At 37.8% G+C, this 25,078-nt stretch overlaps 1 protein-coding gene across 1 annotated transcript in view; it reads right to left on the bottom strand.

Annotated features, from left to right (window-relative positions):
• The window catches only part of plxnb2a.1 (plexin b2a, tandem duplicate 1), a 108,822-nt gene extending 89,625 nt beyond the window's left edge, over positions 1-19,197 (bottom strand). The window contains exon 1 of the mRNA XM_077234496.1: positions 19,008-19,197. The gene's annotated coding sequence lies outside the window, so the exon portion shown is untranslated. The remainder of the gene's footprint in view (positions 1-19,007) is intronic.
• Between the last annotated feature and the right edge of the window lie 5,881 nt (positions 19,198-25,078).

Raw genomic sequence — 25,078 nt, 5'->3', positions numbered from 1 at the left:
TTATACAGAATCTGTGTTATAATAGAAATATAACACAGAATCCAGTGTCAGGCATGTCAGATGGATTTGGCAGCGTGTCGAGTAGACAAAAGCAACTTTTGTGGCGTGCCGTTCAGCCGGTTCTGTTAGTCATTTTTAGACACAGAACTCTTTCCAGTGTGCAAAACTGACTGCTGTTTGAATTCAACACAGACAGACAGACAGAGAATAATAGTGGGCCCATGCTGTAAAATAAAGATGGCCAGAAATTCACTGTAGAAAAATATGGTGACGATTTTAGCCATTATGGGACGTTATTTTGGTGTTTTTTTTATTTGACATACATGTGTATATATATATATAAGAATAAATTACATATACATATATATGTGTGTGTGTGTGTGTGTGTGTGTGTGTGTGTGTGTGTGTGTGTGTGTGTGTGTGTGTGTGTGTGTGTGTGTGTGTGTGTGTGTGTGTGTGTGTGTGTGTGTGTGTGTGTCATCAAAGGAATAAATGACTTTTTAAAATATATTAAAAAGAGAAAAAAGTAATTTTTTTACTTGTAATAATCTCTCACATGCAATATTATAGCCTTCACTGTATTTTTGATCAAATAAATGCAGCCTTGGCGAGCATAAAAGACTTCTTTAAAAAATATTACTTTTGCATGGTAATAAGGAAAATTACAATGGAAGTGGTAAGTGTCAGACAATGGAAAACAAGTTCATACCTTAACATAGAAGATTGAAGTGCATGAGTGTGAATGTATAAAAGGGAATGGGCTGGCTTTAATGAGAGAGATGGAGTCTGTGAAGGTGCGTGTTTGAGTACATGGAGCTTCAATGACACCGGAGAGGAGAGTTAAAAGCTGTGAATCGCAGCCACTCTGTAAAGAAGCATAATTACAGGAAATGACAAGTGGAACTGTGGAATGCAGCCAGTGAACACACGCCATTCAGCACAGGTCCACTGCCCCTAAACACACCTCTGTCTGTGTACGTCTTCATAACTGGAATGGTACACACAGAATACACAATAGTTGATCGCATTCCTCAGACGTCTATAAGAAAACCTTCTGCTCCGTTTGGATAGAAAAAGACAAGCCCTGCAATTACATGAGTAACACACCACAATTGTGACTATCAAAGCAACAAAAAGAGACAGAAAGGTGAAGGGTCAAACCTGTCGGACCGGGGGAGGCGGAGCCAGAACCATGCTGAGAGTTTCGGAACAGACAGTTGTCATGGAGATGGAAGCTTGCTCGTTCCATAACTGCTGGTCTAATGGAGAAGTTTGACAGCTGACAGGCGTGGAGTCTAATCTCACTGCCCACTGGTTCCAGGTACACAATTTATTGAAATTTCTTGAGTGCAGGAGACATTTAAATACGTCTGAAGAAGAAGAAAAAACGGTCTAGCGAGTTTCTTAAAAAAATGGGGGGGGGGGGGGGGGGGGGAATCAATGGTAACAAGAACTTTCTTATTAAAACAGCATCGGCTACTGCAGACTAATATGTGAGAGGTCTGACTAAAATACTGGTATGGGTCGGAGGAGGAGGATGACGATGACAATGATGAAGCTTTAGAAAGGCATGGGGAAAGAACTCGAGCGAAGAAAATGCTGGTCCGTGGTGTGATGAGACAGACACCATCATCACAAATCCGGTTAAGGCTCCAGTTTGTGTGAGGAGAATTGATTTGTGTGTGTGTGTGTGTGTGTGTGTGTGTGTGTGTGTGTGTGTGTGTGTGTGTGTGTGTGTGTGTGTGTGTGTGTGTGTGTGTGTGTGTGTGTGTGTGTGTGTGTGTGTGTGTGTGTGTGTGTGTGTGTGTAAAATGGAAAAGACAGGGTACATCAGCCTCTAATCACTTCAGCACTCTTTGTCCTCCAAACACACACACACACACACACACTCACACACCTCATACCTGCAGATGCTCTTATCTCAGCAATTCTAGAGATGGAGACTCTGGGTCTGACACTCTGAGCTAATAAAGTTGAGACTAACTGCATATTACTTATGTCACAGTGTGAGAACATGAGAAGCAGAGATGGTAAGGCTGCATAATCTTTCTTCACCCACAATGCACTGCACACCAGCTTAAATAAAACCAAACAGTAGAGGTAAGTAGAACATGTTCCTGGATCAACAATTTTGTTAGTCCCGGTACTAGGCTTGGGCGGTATCCAAATTTTGATACCGTCAAACCTCCTCCCCATTTTACCGGGGTATACGGTATTACCGTGACTAATTAAAAATTATGACATAAGGCTCAGACAGCGTCACCAAACTGTTGGCTTGTGTCGACACCGTTCAGAAACTGAATACCAGATCGGGCATAAAAAACACAACAAAAAAAATCAAGGCCAACCCGTGCACGTTGTGTCTGATCCCTGTTGACGGCATTAAATGTAATATGAGCCGTAGCCCTATTTAGACTCGACTATTTTTAATACGTGGGCCGTTATAATATGGTGGCGCCAAATAATTGTTTAACCCAGGTGCTGAGGGGGTGGTAGATATAAATACTATTTATAAATGAGCAAAAATGGGACAATTAATAATATTTAATTATTTTAATTATGACAATTGTATTCATTTTATTAATTCATTTAAATTAAATTAACAAGCAACCAGCAACAAGTGCATTTGTAAAGCATTTGTGCTGCCTATATTTCTTTTCCTTTTGAATTGTTTAGTTTAAAGACATTGATGAATCGCCATCTCCATAGTGAACGATAGAGAGAAATGCACATCATGGATTACATAATCAGAGAGTAGGCTAGCCTATTTCTTTTCGTTTGGAATAGTTTCGTTTAATTTGATGATCGCCATTTCCGTATGAACGCGCATAGAGAGAAATGCACATCATGGATTAAATAATCAGCGAGTGGCCTATTTCTTTTCGTTTTGAATTGTTTCGTTTAATGACATTTCAAGCTTTATTTAGATATCTGTCATGTCTGTGAGACATACACTGAGTTTCGGTTAATTTATAATGAGATTTCAATGCAAGTGACCCCGGCGCGCCAGCGCATGATCAAGTCATGATTATGTTGTCTGATATATTTGATTCTTATTTATTATTGGTTGATAAAAATAAAAAAAATTAGGATACAATTTATACAAAACGAAATTCACTTTAAAGAAAGGCCTTTTACAAAATGAAACTTAATTAATTGGTCAATGTCTGACTCCCGATGCATCCCATCCTACTCGTGCTGTTCAGTTTTCATTATCAACGTAAAAAAAATAACATTATAATATTTTAACAAATATAAACTAATGCGCTTATTTAATGAACTCGGGGCAAAATGCATCCTCGCAGCAGTGAGTGGGTGGTTGTTTCGGAGATGCGACATTAGGTTAGAGGTGTTTCCATCTCTCGCAGTCACCTTTTTTATTGCAACATTTACAAATTGCCTCGTCAGTATTTACCGCCTCTCCCTTCTCTCTCTCTCTCTCTCCTCCACACTGTCACTTGATGACAACTACATAAGCATTTTTAGGCATTGAATAAATTATATTTATTTATTATATATAAGTGCCGGTAATGACGGTATTGAAACTGATACCGTTGCTATTTTAAGACCCCGCGGTATACGATATTACCGAAATACCGCCCAACCCTACCCGGTACAACATTCCTATTAAACAATAAGTTCCCTCTGAGTTATTCTTCCTAAACACATGTTCTGAATCTGTCTTCTGTAATCTTCCCTCAAAACTTTTTTTGCAGATCTAGTAAATTCTTCATTCATTCAATGACTTGACAAACCTCTTCTATGATGATCATGTGTTTTTATTTTGGTTGAAGCCTCGTTAATATAATAAGATTCTTCATTATGTATTTTGGCAAAAACCTTCTTAGAAGTTTATTCATTTATATTAGCAAAACTGCATTCAATGCTTAATATTGTATTTATTTATAATTCATGATATCTATGAAAATACTTTTTACCCTGAAAAACACTTAAATAATTAAATAAACACTTAAATAATTAAACCTAAAATAATGATTAAGATGTGTACACTAACATGTATTCTAGATTTCTTTTTAGTTAAATTAAATGTAATCATTACATTTGAATTTTTCCTGAAAATGGTATGAAAGTTAAATAAGAAATGCATTTATAAAACTTCTATGAATACAAAAAATACATTCCTAAGGCCGTGTGTCCACCAAAGCGTTTTTAGCTGGCTGAAAACGCTGGACGCTCTGCTGAAAACGCCTAGCTGTGGGCGCTTGAGAGCGTTTTGGCAGCGCTGCGTTTTTTCAGTTGAGACGATTCTTTGCTATGATACAAAATATCTGCAGCACAGTTTACTTGTAACTGATTTCGCAGATAATTTTGTTTCATACTAAAATTTTATTTTTCATCCATTTTGTTCGGTTAGCTCTGCTGATGTCCTTGTACATAAAGAATGTTGTGACAGTTGGTCGTGTGGTATTTGTCCCGCCCCTCCTCCACTGTGATTGGACGGCTGGGTAAAAACTGACAGTGATGAGCGCAGCGTTTTACCCAAAGTTGAACATTTTTCAACTCTCGGCGACCAGTAAAAAACGCAGGGCGCTCAGCGCTAAATACACACAATCAGCGTTAAATACACGCTCAGCGCCTCGTTACGCTCATGGCGTTTAAAAAACGGGGCGCTCCCATTGAAAACAATTGGAATTTTATGCCAGCTGCGTAAAAAAACGCTTTGGTGGACACACGGCCTAAGAATTTGGCATGTGTTTTTAAAATAATAAGAGAGAAAAAAAAAGAATGCATTTAGTGAGCTATTGGGTCAAGAATTTGCACGTATTCAACCCCTCTCCTCCAACCACCTGTAATGTAGAGTCTGTTCTGTGCCAGCACACCACCCAAGCTAATGGAAAATGCATTAAGAATATCCAAGCCTTTATGTTATGGGTGATTGTCCCTCCACATGGTTTGCCATTTCACAAGCCTGCGACTATTACCAACTACAACTCAAGTATTAATGAGAGTCTGCCCTGCTCTCGTTCTCCCAATCCCACTCTATTTTGCCCACACACACACACACACACACACACACATATATATATAAACGCATCATGGCTCAAGGACACCACAGAAAAATCATGTTAAACTTATCGGAGAAGGTAAGATTGGATTCAGGCTCATACCAAACACACTGAATTACATTATTGATCACAAGACAGAAAGGTTATAAAAGAGCAATGGGGGCTACTACGCCAGTATCCAATCTGAGAAGCAAGAGTATCTGTGAGTCCCAAGAGAGCATGGGGTGCTCTGTCGGACAATTCATAACACACACACACACACACACACACACACAGTGTGGCTCTATAATTGATTAAAACTGGCTGAGAGGGCAACTGGTGTACCAGCCCTCATGCATAATTCCCGATCTGTGCCTGAGTTGCACTGAAACACTCCTTATGATAATCTCCCATCAGTCCTTTCCTTGGAGACGAAGAGAGAAACACAGTGGCCGGCGCATTTGTTCCACAGGAGGGTTAACTAGGCCACGCTGCAAAGGAAAAGAAGTGATCGTGGACACACTCGCTTGCACTTCATGTTGACAGAAGCCGGCTGGAGCTCTTATCTCGGTGGAATGCACAGCGGCTGCTGCCTGATAAGAGCCGATGTTCCAGAGGTCGTTCAAACGCTTAGGCAATGGCCAGGCGGAAAGGAGGAATGGCGCTGCAAAGCAAACCAACTCACTATCTCGTGGTTTGTTTGTCTGTTCAAGCACGTGCGCAGGTGATAGCATAGCTTGTTGTATCGCCAGGAGTAGCTGTTGAGATTTGTTTGACATCTGAGGGATGTCTCTCCTAAAGGCGGCTCAGGACATGAGAGATGCATTAGATCTCCTGGCCCTGATCCCAGGTCACAGTAAATGCATCATCAAACTGTTATGATGTCAAAAAATGAAAGCAAAACCTGACACAAGAACACTATGGCATTTTTCTCCGTAAGGTACTTTCCATTACTTGGACTATGCAACTGAGTAGGACTAATTACATATATTAAACTGAGGCATTTACAGTCAGCTCTGCATGGCTCTCTAGTAAGACAGCATGGTGAGAAGAAAGACAGCCGAGCGAGAACAAGAGAGGGGGTTGGGAAATATGGGACATTCCAAATAGTAAACCTTTTAAAGACAGACACACTTTGCATGAAGATGTAAATGTAATGCTAAAATAGACAACAGGTCCTGCTTGCAAGTTTAACATGCATTCTTGTGTTACTGTGATGGTAACTTATCTCATTCTTCATAGAGCATTCATAAAATGTTCCAATAAACCAGATATGCTATTATTAGAAACAGCAGGCTATAAACAAGGCGGACAACTTGCAGAAAAATATTTGGTAGAAACCATAACATTTAATGTGAAAATGCCACCTTTCAGTAAAAAGAGCTAATCTCTTTTATGATAGAGGCATCGCCGGTTTGTTTACACTTAAATGCACTAGGGTATTAGCTAGAACAGTGAGGAAAAACTAGCCTTTTAGCATAACTTAAGCTAACAAAACAAAATATGGTATAATTACCTTATTGCTGATTTGAAATATATTACTAAATCAATCCTTACAAAAAGATGAGATTTTAGCCATTCCCCATTCAAATAGATATTTGCTGGGCGTGTGCACACATATTGTCTTTATAGAAAACAAAGAAAGCTTGGATTTAATGTGGAAACTAGTTATAAACATACTGACAATCTAACTTTAACAAACTCCCATCTCTTTTTATGATTGAAAGAGAAAACTAACCACAGAAGACGACATTTTGCTCTAATGCCTGCTTTATTGTTTCTTTAACCATGAAGCGTTATGAGCTACACTTAGGTGCGTTACTCAAAAGCACCATTAGCCAACTATGGTTGCAAGTTTCATTAAATTCTGCTAATAATGACGGAACTTGCAACCATAGTTGGCTTTGGTAAAATGCTGCCCTGAAAGCAAGATCAAGAGAAAGCGAGAGAGCGAGAAAGTGAAGATGAGAGAGAAAGGGCAGCCAAAACTAGCAAAGTGTTTTATCCCACAAGTGGCTTGAGGTACGTACTGTACTATGAAGAAAACACTGATAAGGAAGGAAACTAAAGAGAATTGCTATCGTAAGCTTTTTAAATGATCTGTAATGAAGCAAGTAGGAGGTCATAGCGTCAAGCTTTGTATGTAAAAACAGAATTTTACAGGCCACAATGTTGATGTGCTTTTGCTGAACAAGTCAGTCACACAGAATCTCATCTTTTGGTGCGTGCGCATGTAGGAAGAGACGAGGTCAGGCTTCCGAGAGCAGAACTGTGACATTTGTTTCTGTTTAACAGCTAGAGACTGATGCAGTGGGCCACTTGGATGAATGCTGGGACACTGTCATGGAATTCTGGGAAAGCTGCTGTGGTCAGAGCTGGAACTAAGCAAAGAGAAAGGGAATGACAGAGAGCAGAAGAGAGGGAGAGAAGGAAATAGAAAGGCATGCAGCCAACATAAGGCGGGCAGCAAGCCAACGCACAGGAAATTAAGCTCATGAGCTGAAACAGAGACTCCGACACACACAAACATACACAGAACACACACAAAATTATGCTGTTTATGTATGAGAGTCCATACGTGAAATTGGTTAAATCTCCATTTTACGCGTATACTCGTATCTCTCTTTCTCACACAGACATATGTGAACACTACATTATCTGTTCACTGTATCTCTTAAGCCAATGGGAAGAAAAAACACGGTGTGTGTGTGTGTGTGTATTAATTTTCCCACCCAGCTCAACTTTGAAAATGCCAGAGTAGATTCAGAGATCAAACAAATGCATCACTACTAATATTACTCATACTTATGGTTAGGGATTTGACGAACCTCAAACCCAAGTATTAAACTTAGGAACGTAACTCATCTTGCACCATTTGTGCTTCAAACATGAAATGTACAATTATGCAATATACAATCACGTGGCTTGTTGAGAAGGTTATTACTTGTTTAACTAACCATATCTAAAAACATGGATATCATATTTTGTTCAGGCAGTATTTTTTTTCTAAACTGTTGAATTTTTTTTTTGAAGAACACAGAAACCCTTGAAATCAGATGCAAACTACCTATGCTGTTTGAAAACCAATTAATAGCTTTTTTAATCATGTTTTTGGAATGAGTAATTCCAGAAAATTCAAGAATTGTTTATCCCAGTTGTATGTAAATTAAAAACAAAAAGCCTTCAGTTGCTGTATAGCAACTAATAAAAATACATCAGATATTAAATACACGAACGATGAAACTATTTCATCACTTGCAAAATTACTGGGCATTCAGTCAATCGAAAGATCGGGTATGAAAAGCAAACCGGATTTGTGTGCAGAGAGAACAGAGCCATCAATTCTTAGCCAGTAAGAAACCACTCAACACTACCATAGCTATATTATATATAACTTTGGCTCATGCATTATCATATATGACCTTTGGATAACTGCTCTATGTGCGCGTGCTGCATTGATTTGTCAAAATGAACACTGCAGCACATACTTATCACACACTCTGAGAAGTCCATAACCGGTGCTAGGTCACTTTGCAGAAAGAATGAGTTGATTTACTGCCCATTAAATGCAACTGGAGCCAAGAGAAGGTCAATCAGTTAACAGGTTGCTCACTTCCCAAGTTAGCAGCACTCTGTCTCTCTCTCTCTCTCTCTTCCTATGTCCCTTTAGAAATCGACAAAGTTTATAGACAATCAATGAAGCTTCAAAGTAAGGGTTATGTAATACAGCATATTTTCGATATTGGCTAGTTGATAGCTTTTTCAAGACTAGTTGGTCTTAAATAGCGATGCTTATCATTAAAGGTGCTGAATGTAACTTTTCCACTCTACTAAAGCATAAAATACCATAATATGTTTGGAGATATTTAGGAAACATGCTGAGTACACATACTCATTTCTCTGAAAAACACTTCTAAAGCCAGTTATTTTACTTTGAAATGTGCGTTCCGTGTTGGAATGCCTGTTTTTGTTTTGGTCTGTGTGATCCCGCCCACTGCCAGTTCCTCCAATAGTATTTTGACACCCCAGGATGCCAGTTGGCAGGAAACACAGCGTATTGCAGCAAGCAAACAAACTGGGTCAGAGATTGCAAATTCTACCCAACCTAAAAAGCCTCGGTATCCATCTAAAAATCTCTATGAACAAGAGCATATTAAAACGTGGATAAATCAACTCATCAATTTACATAAGTGTGTAAGTCTCAGCTTACATCGTTAATTGCGCTTGTTCCTGTTGCGTGAGCGTCGAGTCTGAGGAGGGGTCAGAGGAAACAACGATCTCTGATATTTCAAATTTGGACTGCAGTACCCATTTCAAACACTAGCTGTCATTCTTAAAGACTGCGCCTTTAAGGTTTACGAGATCCCAATCAGGCAGTCCTTTGACTCACTGCTAAACAGTGACTACTGGGAAAGCTATTACTGCGTCAGTTCCTTTCCTAATCTTCCAGAACTTCCGAAGTGAGGCATTCCAGTCAGGAATCTAGGTGGGAGTTTCCCTTCTGTCAACATACAGTGATAGAATAATCTGCAACCATGACAATCAGGCCTGCTGTGACTCCACCTCCTCAATGCACCACGATCTGACAGTTGATGTTTAAATGACCTTGGACTCCAGTTGTTATTTAAGTGCCCTCCTTCCTCCACATTCCTAAGGATAAACACATGTACGAACACACATTTAAACAAACACTAATCCCAACATTCCATGCCCGCAACATGCTTGTGGTTCTTAGCGTCTCTCATAGTCAACAGGACAAAGAATGCAAACTTATTCAATCTTTTCAATACACACACATATCATCATGCCTTAAGCCCCAGAAGCAGGCGATCTCCGTAATTAATATTAGTACTGATCCCGGGAAGAAAGGGAAGAGGAAACATCCTACAGCTCAGGGCTACTGGCACAGCGCAGCAGGACAAAATATTAGCAGTATTTTAAAGATGATAATTAAAATTAAAGCTCAGTATGAGAAAATTGGACTGTTTGAGGATTAACGGCACCACCGCTTATGCCCGTGGAGGAATTAATTCCCGCTGTGTCAATGTTATCGAGGAGTAATTCACCGGTACATATCACAGACACAAAAGGCCAAAGCAGGTCTTTAAAGCAGCTTTTTCATGAAAAAAAATAAACCTGAAAAAAAGCAAAAGACACTTAAAAAGTTTAAATACAGCAGAAGGTGGACAAATAAATGTATTCAAAAGAGGTCATGGGGTCGCTCGTGTGAGAAACAGTAACAACTACACCACTAATTTCATGGAAGAAAAATTATGAAGATAAACAGGAAGATAGGAAGATTTGTATAATTAGCATCTGATAAAGGGGATATTTGTAGAAATATCATCATTATATTCTCTAAGAACCACTTGTAGGTTCACTACCTACAAGGTTTCCAATTGTCAAATTAAACTGTACAATATCAACTCTGTTACCTTTCTGAAGCCATAACACATGAAATAGCACAAATTCATCTAGCAATGTTAAAAATCATTTTATAAAACTGGCCAAGCCAGCCTTTTATACAAAGACCGCATGAATCAGCCATATGTCATGTCACATGGGCCTTGTTTCTGGCCAGGGCTGAAGACCATGGGACGGTTCCAAGTGTTTTTGTGTATTCAACATTTAGACCTACATGACTCAATGGGATGGGTTTATATAAACCCTGTATGCCATTTTTGCACGGCAGCAGCTCCTGTTGAGTTCCTGCGCGGTTCATCAAGTCGCACCGTTACGCAAATGCATTCATCATCCAAATTAAATGGAGCTAAATGCAGAAAAGCAGCGTCTGCTTTGAAGTTCTGCAAATGAGAAGCACTTGACTGACATTAGGGCAGAGATGAATAGATGTTGTCACCTCTCTCGCTCTCTCTCTGTCTCCTGGCAAGCAGGGAGTAGACCATGCTCTTGTTTTTGTTTTTTCAGGACCCTGAATAAAAAGCAAGCTGGAAGGGAGAACTCAGTTGGAGGGGTTTTTTTAAAACAGCAATAGTTTCAATCTTGGAAGCCTCCTTAAACAGTCAGAAAACAGAGGGGGTCTGTAAGGACAAGCACCTTGTTCAATAACTGCTCAGTCAATGGACTTTTGTTAGGATTGTGTAACGTTGTAAAACCCGGGTCAAAGTCCTCATGTTTCTGGTTGAAAGAGATTTAGCGTTCATGGAAGCGTAACCTGACCCCAGAGAGATCGCAAACTGAATTCAGGGTAAAAGATGCAGGTCATTTTATTCCCGAACAAACAATAAACCCAAATGGCGATTGTGATTACATTAAAAACGGCCTATTGAGGTACAGATCATCATGTCATGATGCTAAATACCATTTCTAGCATAATAAAGGTGGTGAATAGATGAATGAATGAAGCAATCAATCAACCTAATGATCACTTGAGTTCATTATGAGCTTTTGTCAGACGCTAGCTACGGAAAAAGAGACAGCCAGACAGGGCAACATGTTGCGGGTTTGTAGGAGGCTCCATATGTGTTGTGAGACACAGTAGGAGATTGGGGGATGTGACATCATGTGTGTGTCCCCAGGAGACTTACAGCTGTCACTTACATGCAGGAGAAGAAGTGTGATCTCACCTCACAAACTCTTTGACACCACCCACATGTTTGGCCACACACACACACACTTTTCCCAGCCTGACAGATAATGTACACACCTGCCAAAACACCCCACAAGGGCAGCTAATGGATCTGTGGTTGGTGACAGGTTTCTAAACAAACCATTTAAAAGCTGAGAGGCCTGTCTCGAGTGAACCCCAAAATGCACCAGAGACATTACTGTGACAAATCACTCAATCGCTCTCTGCATGATGCTGATACCTAGTTACTTATTAATACGATCAACTATATTTAGAGACAATGCTCACCCTCACATACGCACTAAAGTCACACCCACGGACATGACAAGTACGGTCAAAAAACGCAGAGCTGACATGCCTATTCATTGAGTCATGGTACAGAGGACGGAGGCCTATACAGATCCAGTTTGTCAGAAACTTGTACAAAGAAAACAGAAGAAGTGTTGATGAGACTGACATTCACACAAAGTCCAAACATAATGAGTTTTTCTATTCAGGACTCTTTATAGTCTAAAAATGCAATGTCCTGATTCGTGTAAACCAATTGAAGTTCCTTTAAGACATCAGCTAAAGTGACCTTGAAAAACGTTTTATTTAATTCTTTCACCAGCACTGTAAATTGATTTATCTGCCAGCCCAGTTTACCAGCCAATATGCATCAATTTAAAAAATCTTCTAATTTTTTTTGATACAGCCTTTTAATTCAGAGCAAACTGTTTTGAATATTAGCTAGGATAGGACCACAATTAAAAATGTAATCGATATCAAACAGCTTTTCTAACATTTTTCAATAACCGATTAATGACCAATAAAATTCAAAAACACTAAGAACTAGTCAGTCAATACCAAAAGCTTTGTCAATTAATAATACAAATATATTGAGTAAACGGTGTACTGTAAAATTTCAACAAGACGATAATAAATTTTCGAACATTTTGAGATACCCTACAATGCCCTGCAATTAAATTATTACAATTCTATATTCTATTGTCAAAATAAATAAAACACTAAAAATCAGTCCCTCCAGTTTTTTGCGATTCTGCGATCGCTGAATACAACGCAAAATCAACAAAATGTCGCATTTTTTTGCGATCCTGCATAATTCCTAATTTAACCGCAAAATAATCACAAAAATTCAAAAAAAGACCTCACAAAACATTAAATTATAATCACCCAATTGAAATATCTTTAGTTAATTAAAGTTTCAATGCAATTTTACGTGGGTAGGCTACAGATGTTGCGCATGCGTGATGTCTGTGTGCGGTCTGTCAGAAACATGGCGAAAGAAAATGCGTCTCTTCTGCCCTCTCACATAAGCGCCCAGGTTATCATTGGGCAGTATGGCAAACTTATTAACGCGTTTAACATGATTGAATGACATAACAAAAAATATGATATGCTCGATGGTACTAAAAATAATTTTTAAAAGCGGAGTATACCGTGAAAGAGAACTAATTTCAGCCAGTCGAGTGACAGTCTGTCTCTGACTGCAAGTGTGTGTGTGTGTGTGTGTGTGTGTGTGTGTGTGTGTGTGTGTGTGTGTGTGTGTGTGTGTGTGTGTGTGTGTGTGTGTGTGTGTGTGTGTGTGTGTGTGTGTGTGACTGACTGAATGACTGACTGCGTGTCACCGCCTGTCGGCCTAGTTAGAATATTGAATTCTCTTTATAGCGCTTGAACAAATATAGCTACAATTACTTCAAAATATTCATCTTGGCAAGTATTTACGTAAAACAATCAGTGATAACTGATTGGGACGTTTGTCATTACTGTAGTAGGTCTTAAAGTGACAGTAACCTAATTTACCTGCTGTTGTTAATGTTAATCAAGCAACAACAAAAGGCTACAGCACAATTTTTAAAAAAAGTATTTGATTAGACCAAATAAACAAGCTTTATGCATTTTTTTTGTTATTTGTGTCATGTATGACTATTGTGCATCTGACATAATACTATTATGGTAAATGCGATGTCCTAATTATAAAAATCGCACATTTTTTCACAAATTTCTGGAAATTACCACTTATTGTCATTTTGATCGCAAAAATCACATAAAAAAATCGTGAAATCCTGGAGGGACTGAAAAATGAGTCAGTCAAACCTGCCAACATCCTTTTCAATTAATATTAAGAATAAATAATCTAGTAAATACTAGTGTAAAAATTGCAGCTAGGGATGCACCATAATTTAACATTTACAGACATATTTCGTCAACCAATAAATTACCAAAATACAAATTCTATACTATACGGTCTAAATAAATATAAATAAATAAAACACTAAAAACCAAACTCAATCATTTTAAATGGCAAATGTTAATTTAGGCATCACAAATGTATTATATTTAACATTAATTATTATTAAATTGTTTTTTAAGCATTATGATGCCAATATCAGCTGAAATAAAGACCAATAATTAAATAAAATCATGAATGTCTGCAAATAATCAATTTTGCACTTACATTTCTAGTTACAATTGCTACTGTATATTAGCATTACCATTATACCAGCTACCTTCTCAAGGTATAGGCTGTTGAAAAAAACATATTGGTTGAGCACTAACTCGGTGTGAAACCGCTGTTATATCATATAACTCAAAAAAGCAGGCCTATGCCTTCTCAGTAGGGAACAGCGCCTGTGAGGTTATCCATACAAAAATCAATGACTGTTGAAGCATGTGACTGAATATAAACAAAGTTTAGTAGAAGCATAGGCACAAAAAACCAATGATCCAACAAAAAGATATCTCTCATCACAAACATTAATGCACCAGGCAGTATAGGCGGAAGTCTGAAATAAATATAACCTTTGTCTCCTGATAATACACAAGAAAGGTGATGTGAGCAAACGAATCTGCCTGCTACAGCCCCAGAAGACCTGTGCTCTAGGACATGCCCTGGCATGTCTTTATCTAACACTTCCTCTCCACCTCATTCCCAATAATTAAATATGATGCCGAAAGCCACATTCTGTATTAAATAAACCTGATTGGAGGAGGGGGGGGGGGGGGGGCATCAGGCATTGTGGCAAAGTGGCGGCTTCTCTAAAGGCACCGGCCTTTGTGCAGCTTTTTCATTATTCTCAGCACAATCTACCAGTGCAGATCCATTAGTGTGACATAGGCCTAAATTAGTGGCCATAGAAATCCATTAGCGCCACAGAAAATGAGGACTCGGAGTCGGAGCTGAAGTGATTTCCTCAGATTGACAAGATGCTTTCTTCAATTGCAAAAGCTGACAGAGAAGGTCAACCTGTTGGAGGATTTTTAGGGGCATACGGGCCTACAAAGGTTAGCTGACCTTAAAGGCATAGTTCACCACCAAACTTTTATTAGTGTTACGTGCGTATTAGGCTATGTTTTTATATGTTGAAATAATATATGTGCATGACAAGACAAAATGTTTCCAAGAAAATCGATAATAAAGTATCAAATCAATTCCAAATGAAAACTGTAATTATTAACTCTTAACACTTATTCTGTGCAACACAAAAGCTGAATGTTATAGAATATTCTGACCGAAACACCCTGGAGTTACCATAAAAGTATGAAAAAAATGGTTAGAATATAACATAGCATGACATCAGCCTTTATGAGAGTTCGTGAATGAATCGCTCTTCCGAGTCAAATCTTTTTAATGAATTGGTTGATCCAGAAAGTTCTCAAAACCAGCCTAAATTATACGTTCATGAATCAACTGATCCATTTCTCAAGTTCAATTGAGCTAATGATCCTATCACAGCAGTTAACAGCCCACTGGGGATTAAGATGATCTGTAATTTTAAAAAAAAAACGTAAAGAGATAGTTCGCCCCAAAATGAAAATGGTCTTTTTTTTAAAGAACAACCTGACCAATATAGTATCTTAAGACAGTAAATGAGGCCTAGGGTTGTTAAAGCACCATAAAATCAGTTTGTATGATTTGTGCAATGTATTCCAAGTCTTCTGAAGCCATACAATACATTGACATCAGAGTTTATGAATGAATGATTCTTTTGAGTCAAATCTTTTTAATGTATTGGTTGATCCAGTTCATAAACCAGCCTGAATGACTTGTTGAATCAGACTGAACTGATTCTCAAGATCAACACCCTGACTCAAAATCCAAAGTATGGCTTCAGAAGATTTAAAATAAAATAAGTGATGTGGACCACTTTTGAGATACATTAATGGTGCTTTTGAGCAACAACTACATCCTTAACATTTTTCTTAAGTTCCATGGAAGTCATACAGGTTTGAAAACAATATGAGGGTGAATAAAAATGACAAATATTTATTTTTAGGTGAACAATCCCTGTTCTGAGATCCATTTCAGCATAATTTCTAAACCTATTTTATATTATGCAAAACTCATGTCCACAGCGCAAAGAAGAAATTAATAAATTGTAGTTAAGCAACATTAAACGTACCCAACCATGCAAAAACAGTTATACTCTTACTATTCCAGCACCAGCAAGTGTTCTTGACAATCATAATAGAGAACACCAGAGAAAAAAGCCTGTATGATTAGCTCATAAATGAGTGGGTTGCTCAGGAAGTGAGAACATCCAGACCACAGATGGGCTTATCCAGGAGGCCCCGCGAAGATGTACGAACAAAGACAATGAAGCCACAAACACAGCAAAATACTGTACTCACTGTCAACAGGTTCGCCTATCTTTAATGACAATTTTTCAGCACTATCACTCTCATAACAATCAACACTGATATCAGTCCAAAGGACCTTTAGAGACAAGTCAGTGACTCAAAACAGGAAGATGAGGGTTTCACATGATTATCATAATTCTTTAATCAAGACTCACAGAAGCCAGCTCCATGTTTTATGGCCAATATGAACAAATACAAACACACAAAGTCCTCAGGAAGTGCATGAATGAGGCCACTGTGTACTGCGTGCTTGTTCCTCGACAAGAAACACAAATAAACACAGTCATTGCTCAGAGAAGAATGGAGGAAGAAAGAGGGGTAAAAAGAGCGCTCTCTCTCTCCCACTCTCTCTCTCTCCACGCTCTCTGTTTTTGACCATTGATCTTTGACCTTGAGGGGGCCAAATGACTTCCTGCTCTGAATCACTCAAGCTACAGGATCCTTCTCATACGGAAGAATCCAAATAAAGTTTTGCGCCTGTTTATGTATATTCAAATGACTTTAAAAATTAACAACTTATTTATATAATTAATTAGGGCAAATTGGGTTTCAAGTTTCGGAATATTTCCACATAGTTTTTATATCTATTATTATTTTTTCACCTTCATGTTGTTCAAACCCCATAAGACTTTGTTCGTCTTCAGAAAACAAATGAAAATATTTTTTAAAGAAATCTGAGAGATTTCAGTCCCTCCGTCCACTTGTTAAGCCGTGAATACTGTATTCCAGGAAACAGAATACCGTTTCCAGGTCCAAGCCTCCACTCAAGTGAGAATACCATCTCAACAGCCATGAGAAATATTTATTCATAGTGCACATTTAAGCTAAGCTTTTATAAATTCACAGTGCACGCTAGAGTCTCTGGTCTCACGGACACCAATATTTTAACGATTTATAAAAGATAAATCACTGTCTGGCCATCTGGGATTTCAGTATAGAGATAAAGGTTAGGATTATGATTTTTTCAGTAGTTCGCTTTTGGCATCTGAAACAGTGACGCGTGATGTCACACTTAACAAGCTGATTGAAAGTCTATTTACCCAAAATTCTGACACTTCAAAACGTTCATAAAGAGATCGCAAAAGAAATCCATATGAATCAAGCGGTTTAATCCAAGTTGTCTGATGAACGTTTTGAACCGTCAGAGTTTTGGATGAATAGACTTTCAATGGAGGGACAGAAATCTCTCAGATTTCATACAAAATAGCTTCTTTTATGTTTTGAAGATGAAAATAAGTCTAATGGCATGCAAATGGAGCTAATATTCCACTAATAACAGTCATCACATTCATGCAAGGCCACTGAAATGAATGATATCAAAAACACTCCTGCTCTTTATATTATGAGAGGTAGTTGGCATAGTGGTAGGATGGGTTTTTATAAAAAAAAGGGTTAAGCACACAGAATGCAGATGTTTCCAAGAAACATTGCGTATTAGTTAGATGCCGTCTACTGTCAAGGACAAAGATTGAGATTGAATGTCAATCTGGAATAACCATCCAGGTGAGCTTTTCAAGTTGTAGGCTACACATGTACACCACCACTACACTTGGACTTTCAAGTAAAAGGTTGAGCAGATGAGCAACGCTTTACCATAATATGCCTTTAACTCATTAATAAACATTCAAAGTGATCAGTTGTGTAACATTGTCAGCAATTAACTTCACTGTAATACAAACAGCAACGCAGCCATCCAATTACAGAGCAAAGGGAAATTTGATTACCTCATTACAGTTGATTTTATCACAACAGCTTGTATAATATGAGAGCTGGGTGTAATTGGAAGAATAAACAAGTCAGGAGAAAATGAAATGAAGGTAAGTGATACTCTTTAGATGATGACGACAGGAACAGAGATAGCTTTCTTCGGGCTGTGGCAAATGGTTCACGGCCAATCAAACACAACATGTAGAACTAAATATCCCATCATTAAACCTTGTTTCACATTACTAAAGAGCATCTTAAGTGGGAATGTGCCTGATGCACTATTAAGAAAACATATGTCAAGCATCAGCACAGTGTTACAGGAACAAACATCCGGCTACAAAATGCCAACAGGATGAGTAAAGGACAGCAGTTTGTGTTAGACGATCAACAACAGGCAAATATGTGTAAATCCCGAAATTCTTGTTTCTTTAAAACCTCAACGATTTGGAGGCAAAAAACGAGTGAATAGAAGCCCAATTGTGGCATTTAAAAGTATCATGGTACTTCTATGTTTTATGACATGTATAGTAGCCCATTATGTTTTTTTTCTGGATAGGCTACCATGGTACTGCTATGGTGTTTTGGACATAATACCCAGATAGTACCATGGTATTATTGAAAGTACCCTGGAATACACGTAAACACTATTGTAAAGAATAGCTATCAGTGCCATGGTACTTTTTGTAAGGAACATAGGCTAATCGACGTCGCATATCTTTCCACATTCTCGCGACGCCAGAGCGTGCTTTATCGCTTATTTTCATATTTAAACAATCAACGAAAAACTGAAACGCTACAAAGTTGCATGTCAATGAGACTCGATGTTTCAGTTCTCCAAGTGTTACAAAGCTTCAAAAGCGGTGACTGTGAATCCACTTAAACCACATAAATCTTCTGATTTAATTAACAAGAATTTCCCAAACGTAACGATAACAGATAACGCCGTAAGTAACGCGCGAGACTCAAGGAAATAAAGCGAACAGACGTTGTTTAAAACGTTTACAAACACGCGCGACTGAAATGTAAACCATACAGTTGAAACAAACAGAAAGTTCAACACTCACCTTTCTGGAGAAACAACTCGCAAAGGCAGATCAAGATTTCTGTTCGTAAACTGCCAGAGACCGATCGCGAGGAAAGATTTACATTATTCGTCTCCCAAATAGTTCACTGAAGGTAGTAGAAAAAATCAGTATTCCTTAGGAAAAAAGGCGAGGAGGCAGTACACTTTGTTAGGGAAATCCGAAGAACTATGGGCGATGTTGGGAATCCAGCGTCGAAAACAATTCCCGGCTTTTCCACGCCCTGTAGGCTGAGCTTCAGATCAACCGCCAGGTGCGCGTGAAGTCTGAATGTTCACTGATACCTGTGTGAGTTTTGAAGGAAAATCGGTGAAGCAAAAGTCCCCACAGCTGATGGATGAGGACACACAGGACTCATCTGGACCTGCCCGGCTGACCAGAGGGCGCACTCTCTCTCTCTCTCTCTCTCTCTCTCTCTCTCTCTCTCTCCCTTTCTCCCACCCTCTCTCTCCCTGTCTCCCACCCTCTCTCTCCCTGTCTCCCACCCTCTCTCTCTCTCTCTCGCTCTCTCTCTATTGGTCTCTATCTACCTCTTTATCAATTTCAAGTTTTCATGGCATAATTTTGCATGTAATATTGCCAACGTTTCAGTACAATGACATAATAAAATAGGATAAATTCAAATGAATTGTAGGCCTACACAATAATACATTTTACAAAAAAACTATCTCAAAATAAAACAAAATATGCATGGAAATATTAGTTTCAGTAAAGTTAATACATTAAGAAATTGCAATATACAACAACCGACTTCAATGGTTGTTCCTTTACTCCAAGTGATTGTCTCTTTTAATTATTTAATAACTGTGGCTACTGTGATCACTGAGTCATTTGGTAAGGGTTTATCTACTTTTTAATTCTGATGGTGATGAGACATTCTTCAAGATGTTTAGGTCCCGGTCTGTTTGAAGTCTCTCTTCCCTTATCAGATCGTAAATCCATTCTGCCGGTATCAGTCTACAAAAGTGCTTGAAAAAACCTTTTCCAAAGTCGAAGTCGGAATCAGAAATAGTTCTTTGCTCCAACCCTGCTTCAAACATCCTTGAGGTCCCCCACAGGCCCCCTGTGAAGCCTGAGCTGGAATCAAAGAATGATCCTTTCCTCTCCCACCTACACTAAATCTGAGATTTGCGGTAATCTGGATCATGCTGCGACTGAGATTAAGGCCAAACCAATTGTAAATCATAATCAAAGGACAGATATTAAGGATGGACGCAGAAAATCGTGTTGCAACAACATATTTAAGCTCACCTCTTTCATTAGTCCAATGTTTTTGGTGCTGTTTTGAAGAATATTATTCAGCTGATAGGAGCAGGAGAAATGAGTTTGACAGTTTAACAGTTTGACAAGCAATGTAAGATTTATTTTTGACAAGCAAAAATAAAAATACATCAAAACAGAAAAATTATAATAAATAAATAAATAGACAAAACCAATAGGGGTCAATAATTGAAATAAAATAGTAGCTACATTTAATAGATAAAATGAAGTAGGCTACAATAAAATTTAAAATAAATAAATGTAACATTTTAATTAAAAGTATAATTATGAAATTTTTAAATTCAAGGTATTTTATTGACATGATTATTTTGCATGTGATATTGCCAAAGTATGAATACACAAAAACAGTGACAAAAAAAGCAAAGAAAATAATAATATTGATAAACAAAATGGTGCCAGTGTTGTAAATATTAATTGGAAAAATAATAATATTAATAATTACATTAAAATTTAAAAGAAATTGCATAAAACGATAAACTCAGAAAACTTCCACCATCATATTTCTTGACTATTGAACCTTCCTAGTGCTTTAATTGGGCAGGTTTTTGAGCTATTTAACAGATTGACCTTCATAATCCCAACAAATTCTTCTGTCATCCACAGGTAGCCGTGGTCTTTGAAGTAAGAAAAGCTTTGCCTTCAGAGGACACTCTGGGTAACATGAGAAACATCATTAATGCAGTGTCTCTTTAAAAATATTGTTTTGGACCCCTGTGTGTTATTGTAGCAAAAGTGTGTGTATGTTGTAGTTGGAACCGAGTGTCAAGGCTGAATGATTTGAATAATTCATGACTATGGAAATTAGTCTGTCTGAAGGAAAAGAGTGCGGTCTTTGCCCCAAGGCCTGTAGGGACAGAGATGCTTTGCTTTTTTCCCCGTTTATTCTCTCTCTCTCTCTCTCTCTCTCTCTCTCTCTCTCTCTCTCTCTCTCTCTCTCTCTCTCTCTCTCTCTTAAATGCCTTTTTCTCAAATATTTTAGAGTGTAAAATGCAGCGAAAATTTGAAGATGATCAAAACACAAGAAATATAACAGGAGCAGCAATGGAACCTGACAGAAAATCAGAGAAAAAAATGAGAATAATGATAGCTGTCAGGTAGAATGAGATGGCATTGTGCCCGAGCGTGGCACACACAAAGCTGGCTGTCATCTACAACCATTGTTCTATTTTCTCTCAAATAGCCCCGTTGCTCAAAATGTCACACCTCTTTCAGTAAATGATAAGAAATAGATGACAGAATCATATGACAAATCAAAAACAAGACAGTAGCAGACAGAGCAGGTCATTTTATACTTCACTGGGCATGTTTTGAGTGGCTCTATGACAGATATTGATTGGCTCACAATGTAGTTTCATCAGATTCCAGTGAAAGTGTTGACTCTTGTATTGACTCTTAATAAGTTGAATTTGACATCTAGACATTGAGAGAGAAAAATAAATATCATGGGGAAGAATGAATTGGTTTCGTATACCATCTTTAATAACAACTTGAAAACCCCTGATCATATTCTTGTGGCGCCCTCTACTGTTTTTAATTTGTTGTATCAGTTCAAATACAGTCAATAAAAGTCTCAAGAGACTTTTGAGCTGTAGCCTACTACCCCCTCCACGAGACTGCCACGCCCGTAAAGTGCCATTTAACGACAATAACACTTTCACCGTGTTCGTGAAACAAGAAACAGACGTTACTTGCATTCGTCCGTGTGCTGCTGAATTTGGCACATCCAGAACGGCGGCAAAGACAGATGAGCAGAAACAGTTACGCTGTCAGTTGGCAGCGAAAGACAATATGCTGTGAGACAGCAAACAGAAGGAGCCGTGTAGAGGGTGGGGGAGATAAACATGAACAAAAGTGAGCGAGAGCGAGAAAGGAGTTATTTTTAGACCGTGCAATGATTAGATTTGCTTTCCTGTTGCACCGAGCCAAGTTGCTCGGGCGGCTGTCAATATGAGTTATTGCATAGCCTATACCAAGCTCTAATCAAAAATGTGTGTGCTTTTGTATGAGTGACATTGTCGAGTGTGTGTGTGTAAATGGGTGAGTGGTCCATGTATGATATGCGTTTTTGTGTGTCTGTGTTTAGGCCTAAATGGCATAAACTCCTTTTATAGCGTCTGGAGATTGTTGGTTTAGCTTGGTGAATCCGGTATTCCCTACAGTGCCAGTTTGGTGCAGTGCCACTAATGAGCCATCTGGTGCTCTCACCATCAATCCCACAAGTCCTGGGACCATCACCCAGAATTCTGCACCCCTATGTTCAGCCAAATGACAAGGCCTCTGTAGGGAACAAGATCAATGGAAAAAAGTTTTGTACAAATTTGCATATAAAAAATATATAAATAAAATATATTTAAATATGAATATATTTTATATATAATTCGATCATATTAATAGATTTTATGTATAATATAAAATACTACGGATTTATTAAGAAAAAAATACCGATATACGATAGCCTAGATAATACACACTTGCTTCTCAAGTGTTTGAAGTTTGTTGACTTCAGAAGTACAAAAAATAAGTCATTTTTTAAATTATTGTAGCGTATCATATTTTAGTTGGCATATATGATAGATTTGATATAAAATAATACAAGTGTTAATTTAAAATATGAGCACACACGTATAGGCTTAACACACACACACACACTTAGGCCTACATAATATATATAAACTGTATCATTGGCCCATGAAATGCCTAAAAGAAGAAAAAGGAATTGAAAAATTGGCAATTGAAAAAGGTAAAGCAAATTGTACAATTTTGGACAAATTTTGCTTTTACAGGCAAATATTTTATATCTTGTTTAAATATTTTACAAAAAATAAAGACATTTATTTATTTTTTTTACAAACAATACAGACAACTCAATCGATAATTCTTTCAGTTGGCAACTTGAGCCGTGAAATACCCAGTTCTCATCATCAAACTGATTACAAGTGCTCAGAGATGTGAGAACGCTAATGAAGCCACTAATGAAGACTGAGAGCAGCTCTTTGAAGGAAGACACTGTGCCAGAGTGTCCAGTGTGGTTGATCAGATTCCCAGATTATTCCCAATGCAAATAATGCAAATCCTCAAAAGACAATTATTTAAATAATTCCTTTGCAGCTCTTTCAGGAGCCAGATCCATTCTTGGATTTCAAAAATTATGCTTTGATTGTTTAATTGCCTGGAGTGTTGCTTACACACACACACACACACACACACACACACACACACACACACACACACACACACACACACACACACACACACACACACCACAACAACCACAACAACCACAACACACCACAACAACAACAACACATAACAGGAATCTCTTTCTTTGTTCGATTAAAACTTGATTCTATAATCTATTGCATCAGTATTTGATTACATCAGATTCATTCATTTCTCGTTTATGGCTGGTTGGTATCAAATAATAGGCTCCACAGAGCAGAACAATTCAATAGGAAGTTCTGAAATTGTAATTGGGGCAATGCTCTTCCAGATAACCTTCAGAAAGTTGAAAATAATATATAAAAAAATCATAATGGGGTTGTGCTGCTGTCCCCAGGATAACAAATTGCTTTGGCTGTGGAACACTGAATAACCAGCTAAAAAGATTTAAAAAAATTGAGAGGAAATGATTGCACTTTTTGAAACTCACTTTTTTTGTCTCACTGCTAATTAAAAGCAACCTTGGTGTATCCATCCCTCTAGAAGCGCTTATGAACACGGCTGAGTACGGAGAAGGGTTTGGAATTATTGTTATTGTTCACTAAAACTAGAAACAAAATCATTTAAAGTCATTCAATCACTTTAAATTACTTCAAATTGAAATTAAGCTTAAATAAAATAAAATAAAATATAATTATTAGATGCAAAACATAAACTTAAACTTGTTCCTTGACAACTAACTTAAATAAATAAGTTTAAGTTGAGGTACTAAAATTACTAAATCTACAACCTAAAAATATATAGTGATATGGCTTTATTTAGTTACATTCTTGGGGGGGGTTTTGCTAACAGATTGCATAGATTTTAATAATTATAATTACTTATAACAACTTATACTTGCGTAACTAGTTTTTATTATATTTATCTATTTTTACTTGATTATTGCCTAACAAAGTGTACTTTGAGTGTCAAACCACTAGGTGACAGTATATTGTCATTTTAAATTTGTCATGAATGCCAAAGAAACAGAGATCAAGTCTATAATCATTCATGTCATTCTGTAAGTCTTTGAACAAAAATCTTAAAAACAATAAGATAGTTCCAAAATCCAATGAATTACATAAAGCACTTGAGCTGCCTACAATTAGGGTAACTTAGGCTAGTATAGGTGCACCTGAGTGGTCTAGCATCTGGCATATAAGATACAAACAAATTGGTCTTTTCGAAACTGCTTTTACTTCTCTTCTATTTCTATAGAATATCCATTCTCTTTTCCACAATTCTGTCTCAAAAGACCAAAAGCTGCACCCATGCTTAGGAAAGTAGGGTCTATGCTAGCAAGTGCAAGTATTTAATCATGGTTTAAACAAACATTGCAGTCTGGGTCTGTTTATTGTATAGGGCTGTTTATGTGAAAGAATCTTAACGGTTATATCGTGACAGTTTACACATAGAGTGAGGGAGAGAGACTGTTTATTTAATGGAGGTGCAGTTTCTTGTTCCCACTCTTTCACTTGTCATTTTCTCAGCTTCCATCTGTCTCCGTATTTATGTTGATTATTGAGTTAATAAATACGCATGATGCTTGGGACGTGTAAAAGACTTCCTGTCCT

Source organism: Siphateles boraxobius, unplaced genomic scaffold (genome assembly GCF_051911475.1).
Source record: "Siphateles boraxobius isolate OS27281-9 unplaced genomic scaffold, OSU_SipBor_1 19, whole genome shotgun sequence".
In the NCBI taxonomy this organism is placed as follows: domain Eukaryota; kingdom Metazoa; phylum Chordata; class Actinopteri; order Cypriniformes; family Leuciscidae; genus Siphateles; species Siphateles boraxobius.
The sequence above is the reverse complement of the archived record's forward strand: the minus strand, read 5'-3'. Positions and strand labels throughout refer to the sequence as shown.